Below are 8,034 nucleotides of genomic sequence, written 5' to 3'. Positions count from 1 at the left end.
GGGAGGCCGCGGCCCCAGGGCGCGCGTGGCCGCGGGCCGCCCGAGCTACCCCGGGCCCCTTCGCGGGAGCGCGCCTCGCCCAGCGGCCCACCCCGCCCCCCAGGCCCCGCCGCCTCCCCGGGGCCTGGTCCCCGGGCCTGACCCCCGGGCCTGGTCCCCGGGCGGGCCGGCGGGCCCAGGAGTGGTGTCAGGCCCGAAAGCGAGGGCCCTTCGGCTCCGAGCAGAGCTCTCGGGAGGGGGAACGAAGCGCCTCGTGCCGAAAGCCCGCGCCGCAGCTGCTCTTAGGCAGCTTACAGAAACGCCGCGGAGGTCGTTTCCCTCGCAGCTCCGCCATCTGCTGTGTGGACTGAGTCAGCGTGAGGCTGATCCGCAGCCACGCGCTCCTGTCGGAGGCCGGGTGCTGTCTGCTCTCCCCCCTGACGGCTCGGGGCGCTTCTCCTCGGCGGGAGAAGGTTGGGCGTCGGTCCCGGGGCGAGCGGACAGTGGCTGCGAGCGGGGCCGGAGGACGGACGCGCGTGGGCCCGGGAGGCCCCGGGCGCGGGCCTCCATCTGCACAGCCCAGGCCGCTTCAAGTTGTCTCTCCAGGGAGGGGCTAGAGGGCCGGCGAGCCCTCCCCGCAAACTTGTCAGTCCCCTCCCTTGTCAAAGGCGTGATCTCCCTCAGAGAGGGAGGCCGGGGTGAGGCGAGGGCGCGCCACCCTTGGCTTCCTTCGCCCTCTTCCCGCCCCTGGCCATCTTGCCGGCCTCCAGCCTCTCCAGCCCCGCGCCGGCCCTCGAGCGCGGCTGGGGCCGAGAGGCCTGGAGCCAAACCCGCCTCGAGGAGGGCAGCGCGACCCCAGGGCCTACCCCGGAGGAGGCCGCATGCCTTGCCCAGGCCTCAGGCCTAGGCTAGGCCCAAGCGAGCCGCTCAGCCTGGGCAGTGGTGTCGGGCAGTGGGCGGTTGCAGAGGGCAGGCCTGGGGTCCCGCTGCCGGACCAGGCCGCTCCCACCTCCAGCCTCATGCTCTGGCCTTGGGGCCTCTTGCAGGCTTCTGCAAAGCCAGTGCTCAGCACTTGATAGCTTTCAACCACTAACAGCATTTTAATTTTTTCCCCAACCAGACAGAACTTACTGACCTATATATTTCACAGATGACATTATTCTTGATTTTTAAAACAGAATAATGGGAGTTGTTAGCAATTAGGAACTAGGGACATATGGGGAATTTAATATCCTTAAATCCCGAAGTTATGTTTTCTGTCTGACAAATCCAACTGTTTTTAGTTCTTATGTGACTCACCTTTTTTGGGGGTGGGGGTGATATTATTTATACTTTTAGCATTGAAGTTTTAAAGACTGTTTATTTTCTGTTTAGGATACAAATCAGGAGCAAAGCTTAATTGAACGGAGGTCATAAGTATTCTTAAAGAGTTTAAAACTATAGTGATAATCGGACAATGTGTGTTCAGCTTGGTCTCAAGTACAGCATTTTGTTTGCATGTGTCTGAGTAGTCAGTCAGTCACCGGGATAGAAAAAAAAAAGTAGAACCTATGATCTTATGTTAAAACAAACCTGTCTAGATTCCCTTGAAAGAAACAGAAACAGTAGATAAGCTTAGGTATGAAACATACAACTTTGAGGTCAGTAACTCAATTCAAATTTTAAAATATTTATTTTAACATGGTGGGAACTGTGTGGCTAATTTGAATATTCAATGAGTAATGTTGTAGGCTAATATGATATCAGTTTTTTAAAAGTGTAGCAGAGACCTTTTAAGCACTTCAAATCTTTGTAAATTACTAAGGTCATTGAGTTTAGATTTTCTTTTTCCAGATCAAGAAGATGGGAGTCTCTTTGAGAAGACAGACAAAACAGGCGAGACTTTAGACATTACATTATCTACCTAGTTTAGATCAACTGTTTTGAGAGTTGTGTGTCTTTTTGTTTTCCCTCTTTGGTTTGTGTATTAGATCGTCACACTTAGAAATATATTCACTTGAAAGAAACCCCCACTGCTTTCACAATGAAGTAAACTTGATGGTGTACAAGTCACTGGTTTCATCTAAGCTGATTATATCTGCTTTGCGTGTATTTTACACCCACAGTATGGTGTGCAGCGGTGTTCAAGGCATGGCGTGAAAAATTTGATTTGAATAGTTCCATTAATCCAATAGGGGAAAAACATGGCTTAATAGACTTTCTATTGGTAGCTCCCCTTCTTACTATGCTAACTCTGAAATAAATATATAATCCAGTATTAGGAACATGGCATTTAAAAGACCCTTGCTGGTAATATTTAATTTAATAAATGTACTAACTGTGACATTATTAGTACAATGAAGCTGAACCACAAGCTGAGTCTTCCCGGTTGTTTGACCTATTACTTGTCACTAGATTACTTATAAACATATCCTGCAATTTCTACTTCAATTTTGTTTTAAATTTGTTTTGGATTTCAAGTCTTTCAAAAATATCTGCATGACAGAGCATTCATTGTGCATACAGAGAAGCATTTGTACTTTGTATCATGGCACACCTTCTGATGGAAATTAGGATGGAAAGGTATCTGTAGAGAGATGCTTCTCATTGCTTTAGCCAGTGTAGTTAATGTCTATTGGAAAGAAACGTACAGGATTAAGTTTCAAGGTAACAGTTGGATCTGTGTTTTCATGATTACATACTAAGTTTCAAGAATGATAAATTAATTAAACTTTCTAGTTGAAAATAAAAATAAATCTTGCTTATATCAGATTTATTACTTATGCTAGGTCCATTTAGGTTTAAGTGTAGTATACTTCTAAAAAAAGTGTACTATATGGGTGAAAAAGCCTTTTCAATCTAGTCTTATCATTCATGTGTCTTAAAAAAGAAAAAAGCCAACAGTGTTGTTCTAACCTACAGGGCCTACCTAACTCACGCATGAACTTTCAGGATGTATTTGTCATTTATTTTGCCATTCCTACCATGAAAGAAAGGCATTTTCAATCTTAGGAAAATTCAGAAGCAATTTTTTGGTTCTCAGTTAATTCAGTTTCATCTTAAAAGTTCAAATTTAGCAAAGCACATGTTCCCTTGTTCATGCCAAGTGTGATAAAAACTAGTTGAAAAATCAAACCATTGCAAACAAGTAGAACACTGTACTCCACTGCACACTGTAGAGGCCACATCGCATGTCGGGGCACGGAAGTCTGCCTGCTGAAGTTTATAGAAAACCCCGTTATCCCGGATAGATCGGAGGGGTGCTTTTAGATAGCTGCTTTCACTATGAGGATGACACCCACAAACATTCAGACATTTGCAGTCTTTTAGCAACAAAAAGTTATTCTTTCTAGGTTTCAGGATATCTTGCTATGTGCAGGAGAGAATATTTTTCTTTATTATAACTACCATATGAATTAGTAAAATCACTCATCTGTCTTTGTAGTGCAGTTACAGGCTACTTGTGGAATTCCAAATTTAATCTCTCCATTTATAATATGAATCTTATGTGTGTATGTGTATATGTATATGTGTGTGTATATACATATATACATATGGCTTAGTAGTCTTGAAGTTATATATAAATAAATAAAGTATACATGGGCTTTATGGAGATTAAGTTTAGGCCATCTGCAATCAGCATGATCATTTTTTGTGAATGTTCAGTTATCATATATATATATTTCCTATATTTCAAATGTCTTGACTGAGAATTTATAGAAGACAAAGCAGTATTTCTAATTAAAGTGTTTACAAAGTGGCTAGTGCTTTCACAACTTCTAGGGTTTTGAATAAGAAATTATAAGTGTGGATATAGTTTTACCAAATAATAGCAGTATTTACTACTCAGAAGCTTTCTTTTGAGAAAACAGAAACTATAATGAGAATTTATCCTTCATGGTTTATTTAACATGTAATGCTATATATTTTGTTCAAATAAAATCTTTTCTACCTCTGTCTTGATTTGCTTTCTTAAAATGACTGCATTGTTATTAATTCTTACAGCTCATTCACCTTTGTCATTCATTCTCTTAATTTATGCTTTGTTCCTGTGGAGAAAGTCAAAGAAACATACTGCCTTCTTCCTCAACAAATGTGTCTCTCCCTCCTCCATCTCTGCTCCCTCTCTGACACTGATTTTGCCCTTGTTGCCGCTCTTGCCAACAACTATTTTTTTGAACCTACTCTTTTTTTTTCTCTTGCTACCACCCTCAACCTGAATCTTTATAAACTCTATCCTGACTCATCATTTTGCTTATTTGAGGTTACAACTTTCACACTTTCCCCCAAAGCAATTTTAAAGTATGGGAGACAAATATTAGATGCAATGTGTCCTTTCATTTAGCCCCTCCCATACTTAAAAATTATGTTTTTTTCCCCTCTATATGTTTTTATATTAAATTCAGCTGGATGCTCACTTTTCTATGATCTAGTTTCTCTTTTATTTGTGAAAGAACTATCTAATACTTTTGTCTTACTGGTTTGGATTCTTTTTATACAGAACATCCTCAGCTGTGTCAGCTACTGCATTTATCCCTGATCTCGTTTGTACTTAAGATCCATCTGTCAATGCTTTCTTTGATCTTTTTCAATTCAGCTTCCTCATTTGTATGGACACTACTACAATCTTTCTTACTGTGTTCACCAGTGCACTCTTAATTAAAGGCAATGGCCTCGTTACCATATAGTCTTATTCATTTAGCTGTTTTAAGTCATAATTAGCCCGTTTGTGACTTGATATCATAGATTTTGTAACTCCTTTACGTTCTCCTGCTAGTTTTTCTTTTGTAGCTTTCTCTGCTCTGCATGCTTGCCCATTCATACATCCCTTCATTAAAAAAAGTTCCTAAAAAGTTCACCTTTCATCGGCTGTGACCATATATAATGTCTCATAAGAAAAATTGCTAGTCAGGTCCTAACTGATGTGGGAGAGTAGCTGCAGTGTTCCTCTGGTAAGAAACAGTCCTTGTTACTTATTTTACAGCTCTGTTTAGTGCAGTTGGACTGTTTGGTGGTAGTGGGCCTTATGAGGCTTCTAGGAAAGGGCAATTTAAAATCTTATGCAGAATTCTTTATCCGTCCTTGCCCCCATCATGTGCTTCCTTGGTTTCCAGGTGGTGAAAAAATGGCTACTTTCATTTTTTTAAAGCGTTATTCTTCACATATTTCTTCAACTCATTGTCTTCACCTACTTGATTTTTCTTTTGGTCTGATAATTTGTAATCTACATTTTCCTATTTAGCCTCCTCTGAAGCTTCAGATATTCTTAGCTCAAGTTTAACATGATAAGTATTAAAATGGATTTTTTAAAAGTTAATTTTCCTTTGTGTTAATTTGACCTCAAGCAGCAATATGAAGTATATGTTTCACAAAAGGGAAGAGATTTCACGGCTATGCAATTATACATACTATGTCTTTTAAAATAAGCATATCATTATTAAAACTTTTTTATAGTCATAAAAGAGTGTGTATGTGTATGTTTGTGTGTGTATGTGTGTACACTAGCATGATGAGCACAAAAAAGTCAAGTGAGTGGGGATTTTATATTAAATGCATTTTTTTTGGCCCTAGAAACTACTATGCCCTCCTACCAGAGCATGTAGTACCATTTTAACAATCTATTTGTGAAAATAATTACTTCCAAATTAGGATCAGAAGCCTTTACATTTATTATTTCTTAATTTGCACACAGAATAAACTCCATTTGAGTAAGAAGCTAATAAAAATCTACCATGTTAAAGAAATTTTTATATAATGTAACTAAAACTTTATAGTTGATGCCATGGAAATTTAGAATATAAGTTACTTATATTAAATTAGTTAAAAAATATAGAGTTCAGCCGGTCGTGGTGGCATACACCTTTAATCCTAGCACTCAGGGAGGCAGGGGCTGGTGGGTCCTTGTGAGTTCAAGGCTAGCCTGGTCTACAAAGTGAGTCCAGGACAGCTAAGGCTACACAGAAAAACCCTGCCTCAAAACCTCTCCTCTCCATATAAAAGAAATTTGTCTCTTAGTAGGTTTTAGAAACAGTGAACACAAGTAAGACATTTTATTGTTATTTGAGATATGGTCTCACTGTGTAGCTCTGGATGGTCTGGATTCACTATGTAGATCAGGCTAGTCTTGAACTCACAGATGCTTGTCTTTACTTCCCAAGTTATTGGGATTAGAGGTGTGCACCACCATGCCTGGCTACAAAAAGAACACTTTATAATGATCTACACTATTTTCATTCGTAAAATGAAATGTTTAAAATGCATTTCCGCTGTAATGAATTGGTATATTTGTGGATATCTGACTTCTTGATGGAGTTCAAATTCAGATATTATGAGCTAGGATAGAGTTACAGCTAGAGAATGTCTTTCAAAGTCTTAAAAACTAAAACACTGGCAGAATTTAACAAAATATTATTATTTTTAACACATTAAATTTGCCTTGATACTTAAACTTACTTTGAATCTTATTGAAAAGAAAATTATAGATATCACTTAAAATATATTTCATGATTCTCTTAGTTGTTTTACATTTGAAAAACACATCATTCTGTTACAAGTATTCTGTTATAAGTTAACAAATATTCTGTTAATTTGATCAGCTAAGCATGTCCCCACTTTTCTCTTGTATCATATCTTTCTATTGAAATTTTAATACTTTTTTTTATAGAATTGGGGTACTGTGTAAGAAAAATTGAGTGAATGACTTAACAATCTTTCTGAGTGCATGAAGACATCAAGGGTGGTAGAATGTAATGATAGATTGTCCTTTTTATCTTTTCCACATTCTTTCTGTTACTAAAATCTTTAACCTTTTTTAAGGTTCTGAAGTTTGTTTGTTTGTTTTGCTTTTCAAGACAGGATTTCCCTGTGTAGCTCAGGCTGTTGTAGAACTTGCTTTGTAGACCAGGTTGGCCTCAAACTCATGTAGATCTGCTTGCCTCTGCCTGAGTGCCCTACCATACCCTGGGCAACAGAGGAAGACAATGCAACCAGATGTGATAGGCTAGGGTCAAATAGAACGGGAGGAAGAACTCAGTGGACTAGGGGAGGGGCATAAGAGGAGAAGAGGGAGGATGGGTGGGATTGGGAAGAGACAAGCAAGGGGGACACAGCCGGGATACAAATTGAATAAATTGTAATAAATGATAATAATAATAATAATGATAATAATAATAATACAAGAAGGGTTGATTGCTTTGTTTTAATTTTCAGCTACTAATGTTGGCAAATGGTATCTGTCCATTATAATCTGTCCATTATAGCCTAAGGACTAGTATAATAGCTAACTACTAAAAGTAATCACAAAGATTGAAGAATGATCATTTCCTCTAAACCTGTTCTTTCTATATGGTGTGACTATTTTATTCAGAGCCTCTCAGATGCTGGCCAAGTGCTTTATCACAGAGATATACTCCTCAGCCCTTAAAATAACTATTTTCTTTCTTTCCTCTTTTTTTTTTTTTTTTTGTTTTTTGAGACAAGGTTTCTCTGTGTACCCTTGGCTGTCCTAGACTCACTTTGTAGACGAGGCTGACCTCAAACTCACAGAGATCTGCCTGCCTTGACCTCACCAAGAATTGGGATTACAGGTGTGCACCATCCCGCCCGGCTGCTACTTTCTTTTTTAAAAGCTACATTTTAAAAGATTTTCTTATTATTTGATGTGCATGACTATTTTTGTTGCACGCGCAACATTTGAGTGTCTGATGCACCTGGAAACAGGGAGGGAGGTTGAATCCCCTGGGGCTGGAGTTAGAGAGTTATGTGCCACCATGTAGGAGTTGGGAATTGAACCCAGGTCTTCTGTGAAAGTAACAACTGCTTTCCCACTGACCCAGTGCTCCAGTCCATAAACAATTGTTTTCAAATAACTTTGTATTTTTTATTATTTTTTAATTTTTAAATCATATATTAGTATGGACATCTTTTACAACAGGTAGTTTAGGTTTTTGATTTGAGAAAAGTGATCTGATGTACAGTGTCTTGCTGCATAGATACGTTTGTCTTTCTTCAGCTCTGTAGAAGAAAACAGAAGTGAAAGTGCTGCCTCTGGAAACTCTATGTCAGCTGTACAGTATC

Source organism: Psammomys obesus, unplaced genomic scaffold (assembly GCF_907164565.1).
Source record: "Psammomys obesus unplaced genomic scaffold, mPsaObe1.curated_primary_1811, whole genome shotgun sequence".
NCBI lineage: Eukaryota > Metazoa > Chordata > Mammalia > Rodentia > Muridae > Psammomys > Psammomys obesus.
The sequence above is the reverse complement of the archived record's forward strand: the minus strand, read 5'-3'. Positions refer to the sequence as shown.